This window comes from Halichoeres trimaculatus, unplaced genomic scaffold (genome assembly GCF_033239565.1).
Source record: "Halichoeres trimaculatus isolate MK-OKI-2021-1 unplaced genomic scaffold, fHalTri1.1 fHalTri1_scaffold_7, whole genome shotgun sequence".
Lineage (NCBI taxonomy): Eukaryota > Metazoa > Chordata > Actinopteri > Labriformes > Labridae > Halichoeres > Halichoeres trimaculatus.
In genome coordinates, this window is record NW_027437185.1 from 27,907,025 (window position 1) to 27,920,246 (window position 13,222).

Genomic DNA, 13,222 nt, shown 5'->3' on the forward strand with positions numbered 1-13,222 from the left:
CTTTTTTTAGGCTGAAAGTTGCCTTGAGCTGCATTTACTCATGAATTCCAGTTTATTTGTCACAGGAAATACTGCACAACTAATAGTAGCTACAACTGTTATGGCTCTCTGTTGGAGAAACTGACTCATCTTTGGCTCCAAAGATTGTTAACAAAAAAACTGCAGGACAAATTGCTGTTGGAAGTTCAGGATTTATGAATTGTATTGTTTGTAAACTGCTCAACACAGCTGCAGTAATATTCAGCCTCTTAAAATAAGCAAAAAGTTTGTTGTTGTTGTTGTTGTTTTTTCCCCTGCTGTTTGAAATGATTGGTTTTATCAAATGAGTTGTCCACATATACCCACAAATACATATGTATGTTTATACATACAAATGCATATGCATGTCTGAAACTGTTGAACCAAGTCAAATAAAGAAGAAGCCTGGTGTTGGTTTTAAACCCGGGTAAACACAGATAGGGCAGACAGCAAATAAAAGAGGGGTTATGCCCTGAGTTTGTTCTCAAAGGCTGCTTTTATAAAGGAGAAATCCATCCCACTTTGAGTTGTATTGATTCAACCCGTACAAACCTGGCATGTCTAGGTGCCAATAATTCGTGTGGGGTGTGAGCTGATTTATAATGCTCAACACAAAACCTTCAACATGAAACTAGTCTGGACCTTTTTTTCATGAAGATCATCTAAACTGTCTTTATGGTGAATGGGTCCTCTGCCATAGACAGACCCAAAGGGGGACCAGCTGAAATGTTCTATTCCATGTATCATGTACTGTTCTCTAGAAATTAAGGATTATTTAGAGAAATCTTTAGAATTTTTTTGCAAGGTGTGTTTGCAAAGATGTTTCTTTTACTATAATGAATCAAACAGATGAAATGGAGTGGGGGATGGGTTGGTATCAAAGACATGCTTTCAACTTGTTAAAACAACATTTGAGATGTTTTAGATGTTTGGTAAAGATGTGATTTGTATTTCTGTTGGAATCATAGCATTTTATATGACATTTCTATCATTTTTAACCAATTAAAGAATCAGTCCGATTAATTTGTCTAATGGGGTAACCACAAAAGCATGACGTGACATGAAGTATTAACTAGATCACCTTCCTAAAAGTTACCAAAAGTGCCCCCTTAGATAACTTAACTTCCTGCCCTGATGTGTTTCCCGCTCTTGTGATAGCTGACCCTGCCTTCACTGTTTCCACCTGTGGCCCATTACCTTGTGTTTGATCAGCCTGTGTCTCTTCGTCCAGTGTTCAGAGTCAGATTCTCGTAAACTCTGCTCAAAACTCTAGGGCTAAATTCTGAACAAAAAGTGAAATGAAATCCAGCTTAAAATACAATCTGTAAACAATTTTGTTTAAATGTTGAGTGCTTGAGATATTGAAAACCCTTAAGTCACATGCACAATTCATTTTTACTTTTGTCTGCAGGGTTTGGATGTATAAATCCTGGAATAACTTCGTAAAGCTTGGATATTGAATGTCATAAACAAAGGGTGCAGCATTGACTTAAAGGTAAAGCAGTTCACCTCCAGTAATGCCAATTTTATTAAAAGGCTTGTGGTGGCTTCTTTGACTTCCACCAGATCTGGATTTGAGTGCCTGCAGTGACAGACATCTACACACTTCAGGTGATAGTCACGCTGTCCATGCTGTATGCTATTTGTGCTGTTCCAACACTTACTTGTAGGAAAAAAAAAACACATCTTGCACAATGGTTCGTGATTGGTAACTCAAATTATAGATTACACAGCAAGAGAGGCTACTGCTTTCTCTGAAGCAGGCATGATTTTATAAACTTCTGTCTGTCCTTCTTTTCTTTCAGGAGTTTCTATTCCCATGCCCATATTTATTTTCCAAAAGAATTTCCTCCTGGATTTCTCCCGTAGAGGGATTTAACCTGTAAGCTTGATCTTGTCAGTGACAGCAGACATAATACAGTATTAAACTTCATCCTGATTCATAATTTGTTCTGCAAATTTATGCAAAGCTGTGACACAAAAAAAATCTCATCTTCCACCCTCTGAGCTGTGTCTCATTTAGGCTTCCATTCAACATTTGCCAATGTTCTTTGGTGAAATGATTTCTCTGTAAAATCACACCAGCTCTGGGAAGCCCTTCACTGTTCAGTGTTTTAACAGGAACTTGACATGTTGGAATCAGGCTGCATGGGGAGAATTTTAATCATCGCTCTCACTTCAACTCACCTGATCACTGTATTTGAAGAATATTGGAGACAAAATGTCAAACAGTCTCCTTAATGATGAGGAATAGACCGACTCAATTACCAGCAAATTCTCTTCTTTTTTTTTTGCTATATAGCAGCCCACTGAGAGACACACTCTGCTGTACAGAAGCATCTGCAGCAGTTGTGGAAGCTGTTCAGAGGGTGAGATGTCTTGATCAACCTGAGGGTTCAGCTGCCATAACCACTGTCTCAGCTGGAGAAAGCCGCGTTTCCATCATGCAGTCGAGTTTGGTTCAGTACGGTTTGGCACGGTTTGATACAGTTAAGCCTGATCCCACAGCAAAACTGCGCCCTCTTGTGGCAGGCAGTGTGTAAGCCGGATGCCAAAAGCCGCAGCTGTTAAGCAATAGCATGATGCCATAGCAGCGCAACACAGTTTACCCCACTAATAAATCAAACGAAGAAGAAAAACGAAGCGACAACCTTCGGTCTAAGAATATGAGATGATGCGGAAGTGCTAATATCTGCTGTTTTTCGAGTGTTCGCTTGAGGCTGGCTCCGGAAGTAGCGGAAGTCACATACACACCAAGCCAAAAAAAGCAATTTTCAAAGCAGAAACTAACATATGTACAGCTTGGTTCAAAAAATGTCTCCTTTCTGAGTCGCTAACGTTACTACCGGCACCCACGGTACGGGGGTTGAATTTTTTTCTAACGCGGCAGGTCAGGGGATATTAAGATTGCGAGCTCTCCCAATAAGAGGCACAGCTGAGGGTCACGTGACCGACAGATGCCCTATGGCTGTAGGCAAAGCCCTTGCCACTACCAATATGGCCGCTATAGCTGATGTACTTCATTTTCCGTTTCAGAAACAGACCGGTAACGTCAGCGAGACTAGGCCCATGTTTTATACAGTCTATTATAGAAACGCAGCACAGTCAATAAAGAGTATAGATAGAAGACAAGCAGCATTTTGTCCTCTATGTTATTGGCATGTAGCTCTTTGATATAAAGTGCAATCAAGCTTTTGTTTCAGAGAAGACTGTGTGCCTCCAGGAGAAATTAAGCCGCTGTCGCAGGGTAAGTGACGATTCTTTTGACCAATCAACGGTCTGCAGTGTGTTGCCCCCCCTTTCAAGAGCGGATCGGATCCGTCTGGCGACCATACGAAAGGGTCCCAAAAAGTGGGACGGCTTGTCTTGGTTATTTGACGATCTGTCCCGGGATAAGTCAGTGGAAACGCCACAAAATGCAAAATGTCTGTGTCTCCTGAATAAATGTAGTCTTCCTGCCAAGTGAAGACTGAAAACTCAGTTTTTTTCACAATTTGTGGTTAATGAAAAAATATTTCTTCAAACAAAATACATTTGATGTTTAAAATTCAATTAAGTTTCTTTACAATGGGGGTTATGTGAAGGTGTGTCATTTTGACCAGGAGGACAAAGGGTGTATACAGAATATGAGGCCAACAGGAAGGTTAAACTATTGAGGAATGGATTTATGCCCCTCTACACATGCTCTCCATTCATTTCTATTAGTGACCTGTCACAGTGCAGTATTGCTGATGCCACAGGTTGCGTCCCAAGATGGCTATTGACCAAAGCAGAGGTCACAGTGCGTCCACCAGAGAGCCTCCATCAGCCCTTGAGATGACCATTGATTAGGAGCTGGAATCAATATTAACTCACATTAAGTGATTTATTTTAAAGCCATTACTGTCATTGCTGTGCTGCTGATTCATAATTATTTTTTATTTGCTCATGTCTTAATGATCAATCTTAATGATCGTGTTTGAGTTCTGTTACTGTATGCATGCAGCATGTGAAGCAAGACACTGCTGGTGTATTAACCTGCAGAGCTGCAGGCAAAGTCAGAGTAGTCTTTAAGCTAGCATGTTTTCTTTGTAATGACCAGCATATCATGAAATAACAAAGACCAACATGCTAAACTGTGGGCTTACAGACCAATTAGCCAATAACCACCTCATATACTGCTGCTATAATCGTGTAAAACTGAACTTGGATTTTATTCCGTCTGAATCTTTGTCACAGGTTCAGACACTGGTGTTTTCCCCTATTCAAGCTCACCTGAGACACTGAAAACATTCTCTCCCTCAGAGGTCAGGTAGATAAAAGAGCAACAGAATGAAAACCCTGCTTCACCCCAGGTGCACTTCAGATGCAATGACAGAGCACACATACATCACACACTCCTCTCTCTCACATATACTCTCCTGGCATCTTCAAATGCACCTCAGGTCTCCTTTAAAGAGCTGTTTCTACCTCTATTTTTCAGTTTTTCTTCATACAAACTAGCTGGTGATGCAGGAGGAGCGGCAATGCCTGCACTGACTTGTTAGCATAAGAAGATCCCCTGTGGCTTGCTGCAGTCAGTCAGAGCATTACAGTGATCAGTAAATCAACTGGAGACGCAATCGACAGAATGAATTTATTCCTCTGTGTGGTTGTTGATCCGTGATCAGCCCACACATTTCCCCTGGGAAGGATTGTTTGACACAAATGTAAAAGGTTGAAGACTAATGCTGTGCCGAAGGCTTTGTTGCTGCTTAGTTATTGTCCTCTCACTATTTATATTTGAGGAAATCGCTGAATAAAACCGACTTTTTTTTTTTTACAAGTTTCCTTCTAGAGTTATTTCAAGTTTATCTAAACTGAATCCTATCATTGGCTGCATTTCCATTACACCTATAACTGCGCAAAACTATATCCCAAAAAGAAGTGGTAATGGAAACACCACATTTTTGAAAACCTCTCAGATTTCGATAAAAAAGTTTTTACGCCCTCATGGGGTAGTTTTTCCAGAATTCTCTATATTGAACCTCATCTCAGAAGTGCAATGGTAACACCTTTTTCCCCAAAACATGTCACGTTGTCAAGACAACACACCTTCCTCACATCCCCTACCATACATATAGACTCTGGCGTTCATACTGTAACAGCTCTGCTGTTAGTTCTGTGTTCAGCGCAGATGTTTGTGTTTTTGATTGACATTTGTGGAAGCTTCAGGATGGCTGCGAGCAGAGTGCAGCAGGAGGGAGGGGCGGAGGTGTGTGTGCGGGTGTGAGACGGCAGACGAGCTGGAGATGATAATTTTTCATCCAGTGTTTTGTTTCTACTTGTTTTAAGTTGGCGTGATCACGGCCAACAGTTTGACCAGTGAATAGAAACACTAATGTTCACAAATTGGCATCATCATCAGTGCAGCATCCAGATGGATGTTACATTTTAATTAACTCAAGTTTTGCGCAATTCTAGTCATAATTGAAACACCAGCAAGGTGCAATTGTTCTTTATCAAAACTTCAGAAATATTGATTTTTTTTTGCCAAAAAAAAAAAAAGTGTAACGAAAATACAGCCACTGACTCTGATTGTTTTGACATGAGAGTTCTTTGATGTTGCACGAGACTGGTCTGCAATATGAGTGTTTTGGGAAAGGCAAACCATAAATCCTGGAACAACTCCCAAAACTGTATTAAAGAAGTCAGGGTAATGGTATAGACTGAATGGCTTAGTCAAATTAACCCCTAGATTGTCATTAAATTCCTATAATGTATGTGAGAAGAGTTTTTTGTTTTTGTCCAAACATATTCTTACATATGCAAGAAATCAAGAACAAAAAACAATCAGATCAGTTTCATGGAGCTGAAAGTTACAAAAATCTGCCAGTAAAAACAAACAGATTCTGAATCTTTCCCAAAGATGATTATAGACAACTAAACCCTGTGAGGTCAGTCCCTTTGGTGTTGTTGCTTTTTATTGTTTCATAAAACCTCAAGGAAATTAAGCTTTATTAATATGAATTCACAATCACTGAGCTTGCATTATTAAATTGCTCACCATGAAGTGCTGCTTCGGAATTAAGGATCTTTTATTCATAATAAAAAATAAACTGTTCAACTGGGCAATGGTTTGCCACCCAAAGGCCTCATTGTGGTAAAAAGCAATTCACTCCATGGTGAGGGGTTTTCTTCCACTTCAGCAGAATCAAAAGTCTCTGTGAGCTCTGTGTTTTTTACCAAGGAGATTGATGAAGGAAGTCTTGAAGCAAGAATCAGGTACAAATGTACTTAAAAATGTACTTATAGATCCTTTGCAGTAAGCCTGTATAATTTGATGGTTCATCCACCAAAGGCCAAACTCCATTAAGATCACATAGGCTGGGCCAGCACAACTTCCTGACCCCTCTAAAACCTTCACTCTCAGCCACAACCATCATTCATATCCGTCCTTAAATCATATGAGGCCAATTCATGTATTTCCTGTTGCCTCTCAGAAATGTGTTGTACAGCTCATGTTGCCATGCAACCTGCACATAGATTTTGGGTGCTCAGCAACATGTGAAATGATATTCCCTCTGATTTGAAAAGCAGCAAATATAAATCAAACTGAGCATTTTTCACAGACCATTACACAGAAACTCTTTGATGCCTGATCTGCTCTAGCTGGTTAAAGTTGAGCTTTATACACACTTAATGCATGATTGAGAAAACTCTGAAGTAAAAACTCCAAAACAAGGCTACCTGAGGAGTTGAAAATCCAGCATCTGCCCTTATTAAATCTCAAACACTAATGAAGTGTCTGAGAAGACATGCATTAGTAATTCATCATGCCATACATTTTTAAATTCATGCCTCAGATGCTTCTTAAACTGTCAACCAATACCATATGCTTCCTGGATAAGTAAGCCGGACATTTGCTGCATGCTTCTGTTCACACTCAAACTGTCTTTTTCATTTAGAATGATCAGATTTCTCTTAGTACCATCTGCACTGCTGTTTGCAATGGTAACGAGAGCTTTTTGTACAACCTTTTATGATTGACTGAAAATGTTCTACATATACTAAATGCTACCACACATGCTGCAGTTGTTAGAATTGTTAAAGCGTCGTACAGAAAACTAAAAGCATTATTTGAAAAAAAAACAAAAAGAAACATCAGATTTGTGATACAGTTAATGTATAGATGCTATCACATCTTTTCAAAGCTCTGCACCCAGAGGCAAGTGTTTTCAGTACATGCTGGTTGGGTCGATCATTGCGTACGGTAAGGCTGTGTTTGGAACAACATGGACAAGGTAAACTCCATACTCTATAAAACATAGCAAAGTTTATCTGATGCCCCGAATTAGTTTCTGGAGAAGTGTTGGGTGTGATGGAAAATAAACCAGTACATAGACATTGCTTTTCTTGTCTGTCTATGGATGACTCAAAGTGCTGTTGTGCTGCAACTCACATTCACACATCACTGACCAACAGTGGGAACAAATTTGGGTTCAGTGTCTTGTTGTCAGAGCTGCGACTGAGGAAGGCTCTATCGCTGAGGCACAGTCATCCTCAAAGATCATGGGCACCATATCAAAAATGCTGCCTCAAGCTAACTTTGGATCAGCCAAAAAACAAGCAAAGAGTTGGAGCTGAATTGGGCCTGAAGCAACAAAACATATACTCTCACCGGCCACTTTATTAGGGACACATTGCTAGTACCGGGTTGGACCCTCTTTTGCCTTCAGAACTGCCTTAACCCTTTGTGGCATAGATTCAACAAGATACTGGAACCATTTGTCAGAGAGTTTGATCCATATCGACATGATATCATCACACAGTTGCTGCAGATTTGTCGGCTGAACATCCATGATGAGAATCTCCTGTTCCACCACATCCCAAAGGAGCTCTATTGGATCTGGATCTGGGGACTGTGGAGGCCATTTGAGTACAGTGAACTCATTGTCATGTTCAAGAAACCAGTCTGAGATGATTCTAGCTTTATGACATGGCGCGTTATCCTGCTGGAAGTAGCCATCAGAAGATGGGTACACTGTGCTCATAAAGGGATGGACATGGTCAGCAACAATACTCAGGTAGGCTGTGGACTTTAAACCATGCTCAGTTGGTACTAAGGGGCCTGAAGTGCTGATACAAGGCAGGATAGATCCATGCTTTCATGTTTTTGACGTCAAATTCTGACCTGACCATCCGAATGTCACAACAAACCTCTGGACTCATCAGACCAGGTAACGTTCTTCCAATCTTCTGTTGTCCAATTTTGGTGAGCCTTTGCAAAGTGTTGCCTCAGTTTCCTGTTCAGGAGTGTGCACCCGGTGTGGTCTTCTGCTGCTGTAGCCCATCTGCCTCAAGGTTGGACGTGTTGTGCATTCGAAGATGCTCTTCTGCAGACCTCGGTTGTAACCAGTGGTTATTTGGGTTACTGTTGCCTTTCTATCAGCTCAAACCAGTCTGGCCATTCTCCTCTGACCTCTGGCATCAACAAGGCATTTTGGCCCACAGAACTGCCACTCACTGGATATTTTCTCTATTTGGGACCATTCTCTGTAAAACCTAGAGATGGTTGTGCAGGTAAATCCCAGTTGGACAGGTGTGCCTAATAAAGTGGCCGGTGAGTGTAAATGATCATTTCAGTGTAGCATTGCTGTAAACATGCCTGAGTTAGCCATTAAGCTTATTTTCATCTGTTGCCTTTAGCAGGTCATAGCAGTGTTAATATCAGTAGAAATCAATAAATAACAGATAGAAACAATGCACCAGCACAGTATAACAATAAAAATGACCTCAAAAGCATCAGATGTAGATAAAAGGGCAAACAAGGGTGTTTAAGAGCTATTCAGCCCAAATGAAAGCTACATCTGGGATCCTAAATAGTGGTATATCATACGTGCACTTGTTTAAACCAGTAAAATATATGTTTATGTAGACACAAACAAATTACTTTAAGGAAATAAATCAGTTATAGTCTAGGATAAAAAAACTAGGTTCATTGAAACACTTCATCACCTTTGAGAGCATTATTGACAAGACTAACGTTACTCATGTAACCTTGTATAAGCCAACGACTTCTATTTTAGTCAAACTGAGGCTTTAACCACCCACCCTGAAGGAGTGTCATCTTTTTGATACTTCACAACATGGTTTCTTCTTTTTCCACCAATACCAGACCTTTAAACCTCAGGATGTATTTAAATAAAGATTGTTTTCAGAAGCTGTGAGCAAAACCTTTTCAGATTTTATTATTTTTTCCATCTAATACTCTACTATACAGTCTGTACAGATGGAGATGGTATGTGAATGGGTAAAGAGTATCTGTCAGTCATTCTTTTATATTCTGATGAAAACTACTCTTTTACGTGTCTTCTTTCCTTGCACTTTAAGACAGGATCTTCTGCGGTTTGGGTCAGTCTCAGCTGGTCTTTCCTTATGAAGCTCTCTTGGATATTATACTTGCTAAACAAATGTAACCTGCTCTAAACGTCCTCTGAGGTCTCGTGGACTTGTCAGCTTCAGAAAAGAAGCCCAGTGACGCAGAAACAACCTTCTTTTGTTAACTGCGCTCCATCTATCATGTTCGGTGTTGAGGAATCCATTTTCTCTCCCTCTGAAGTCTGCCTGCATGTATTATTTCTGGGTCAAACAGGGGAGCAGAGTGTTGCACATTGCTCAAATTATCATTAATTTGACAATCAAATGGTGTATGCTGATGTGATAATCCCTCTTCTACATGGGAAATTACAGTATTAGGCTGTCATCTGTAGAAAGATATGTAGCGGATATAAAACATATTTGCTGATTTTTTTCCATTATCATCTAATTTTTTATCCCCGCATGCAGCCGCAACCTCCAACAATGAGGAAATGAGTCATGAGGCATAATGTTCAGTGGAAGGAAATGGGCTGCTGAAATGAACTGTAGTTACGATTTCGAACGGGTTCAGCGATGAGAGGTTGTCTGTTTAATTCACATGAAAATGGAAGACAGATGTGGTGATGCTTTGTGACGGAGAGGGAAAGTGGTGGATGAAATCCGAGGGTAGAAAATCAACAATGATCATAGTGTATTCATGATGGATGAATGATCAGTAGTTCAGTCACAGAGGATTTTTTTTGTTACATGAAAAATTCATTTTAATGTTAAAAATATAAACTTTTTTTCTTTAGCATGATGCATTTTACACACAAGCATTAAAGACTAATCATTATCTAGGCATGAAATGATCCTGATGAATATAATTTTTGAAAGATTTATCATTTTATATGTCTGGTGAACCCACTGTGTCTATTAATGTTTTGGTAGATGGGAAGCAGAAGTTAATTAAGTGCTCAAAATTATTTCCCATCCAAAAATAGTTGAGATGCAATGGTCCGTGAAGCTGCAAGGAAAACAAACATGATAACAAGAGCATGGGACAGAGTAATGGGTTCCAAAATAAAATGTTGATCATTTTACAGGCCAGTTAGTGTGCAGTCAGCCAGACAACAATGCAGATGTTAGTGACAATTATTACTCGGGTTAGGTGTGCAATGAGAACCAACTAGAAACTCCTATGCTTAAAAAGCATTTGTAGCTCATTATTATTTTCATATTGTCTTAAACGTTCATAATTCTCAATTATATTATGTTATGTTATATCAATATTTTATCATATTATATTCTTTTTTAAACTTGGCTGAGTGGTTATTGTATCAGTATTCTTACCACCTGGAACTCAGAAAAACTAGAAAAGCACTCAGAGAGCACAGACCACTGAGCATATTGTGATTGTCACGCAAAACTTAAGTCCTACTTTAATGTTATACTCCCTTTCAGCAGACTGTCTACTACAATTTGGTGTTAGCTGCAGGTTTGTACAATAGTTTGTTACCTGAAGGTATTGAAAATTATGATGACCCAGTACATATTTCATATTCAGGAACTTAGCATCCACAGTATTGCCAAGATCTGGATCGTACTTTTACATCCGTCAGAAATTATTGTGACTTTGTCTTGTATTGTTTTGCAAAGCAATCCAACCATTTATAGTGGAGTTAAATACACATACAGTAAAAACAGCCCTATCTCACGATGATAAAGAATCCTTTAGAAAAATCCTGGAACAAGATTGTGATCTGGATCACTTCCAAAATTTAATCACTTCTTCCTTAACCTATTTTGAACATTTTCTGAAAATTTTATCAAGATCTGTTTGTTACTTTTTGAGTTAAATTGTTCAGAGAGAAACAGACAAACTCTCTCAAAAAACATAACGTCCTTGAGGAGGTAACAAATCTGAGTAGTAAGGCTGTGATACTGTTGATGCTACCCTGACTGTGGTACCTAGCTCTCTTTGTAACTTCACTCTCTTTGTAGCTTCTATTGGTAAGTTTTAGGCCTCTATTCTAAGCATCATCTACTGAATACATTTTTTAAACATGTTACATCAAAGAAATGCAAAAATAACCCTAAAAACAGCTTTGATGAATAAATGTGATTTACACTTCTCGGCTAAAGTTTCTTCAAACTCATCTCCGGATCTTCTTCTTCATTAACTGTAAACTATTTCCCCCTCTTGCTCCCACAAGCATGTTAATTCAATGCCATGAGCTCCATTTCACAAACTTTCCTGGGAGTAGCTTTAGAACAGGGACCAAAACAAGAGAATGAGAGCATGATTAGATTCAAACCTCTCTGGGCTGCTGGGAGAAACCTGCTCTCTCTCTCCTCTCCTCCACTCCATAGCATCCACAGTCTGGAGAGGAATTTGATAAACAACCATTTTTGCGCCCTTGTGTGTTGAGCGTGGGGTGTTGTGTGGGGGTGAAGTTTATTAGATGTGTATGAGGGGTGTGTAATTGGCTCCTTGTCTTGAAGTGAAAGAGAGGGTTTGGTAAAATCTAATGCTCTTGTGGGAGTCTGTGAATGGGTCCTTTTGTCAGAGCGATGATGAGTTATTGTGGGATGCACAAGCACCGTTGTTTCTACTGGGAGCTTCCACAGCATGTACACTCAGAGAAAGAGGAGACATTGAAACACACTGCTTTGAGGCCTTACTACAGTTTGTGTTCATGTAGTAGATGTATGGGGAAAACAAAGCCCTGCAGGTCATCCATCCGTAACAAGGTCAGGGATATGATGAATCACGATCTATATTTTCATTAGGGATTTTTTTTCTTAAAAAAAGTTTAAAAGAGAAGAAAGACCTTTAAAGATGCCATTTTAAATGTCAAAATATGATTCTAAGGTAACGGACCATAAAGCTTGTTTTTGGCAGAACAATTTGTGTTTTCAAGTGCCTTGTCCTAAGTTCTAATGGATATTTATCAAAACTAGTTTGTCCTGGTTTTAATTAACTAAAATACCAAAACAATGCAATCCTTGCAATTAAATTTCTTTCTTGTTGTTTTCTCTTTTTCCACAAGTATTTCTATCAGTAACAGTGCCAAGCTATTCCTGTTTTAAGTAAACATTTCTCCTGCACAGAGTCAAACATGACACTGATTTTTCTGTTTGTGTCAATCAATCTCAGCAATTTAGGCCCCGTTTACACGGTGTTTCATTCCAAAATGCTAAAATGCAGTTAGAAAAATCTGTGTTTGCACGGCATGCTGGGGAATGAAAACGCTGTGGTAAGCATGCCAGGCCAGTAGGTGGTGTTATAACTGTGTTGTTCAGAAAGCACTTTTGGTAGATCTCCACCGAAGTAGAGTTGAGCTGATCATCTGGTGTATTGGTAAACACGAGGCCGAAACACAACAAAACTTTTGCATTTCACCCTAGAACGGTTGTCGTGTAAGTAGATTTGGGTTGCATTTGATCAAGATTTGCCGACAAAGTAAACAAAATACCCGAGCAAATGCATCAGAAGAAGGAGGCTGAGACCTTTGACTCCAACAAAGAGGTCTTCTCCTTTTCCTCTGATGCTGGGGACAAAATCTACGATGAAGAATTGTTAAGCAGTTTGGTAAATTAGAAAAAAATATTATTCATGTTAAATAGGTTTGGCACTTTATATTTCTTCCCAATAACTGTTTTTCCTTTTTTTGTTTAACAATAAAAGCAGAGTAAGGAAATTGGCCAGTTGTTTTTTTGCACACACTATCACACTGCAAACACTTAAAAATTATTACGAAGAATAAAAAAACACAACAAAATAAATTTAAAAAAAAAACAAACAAACAAGGTTGAGGTGGTATCACTCACTACCTCATAGAGGCAGCGATGAAAACCAAGCATCCGTTTGTTAAATTCCCTA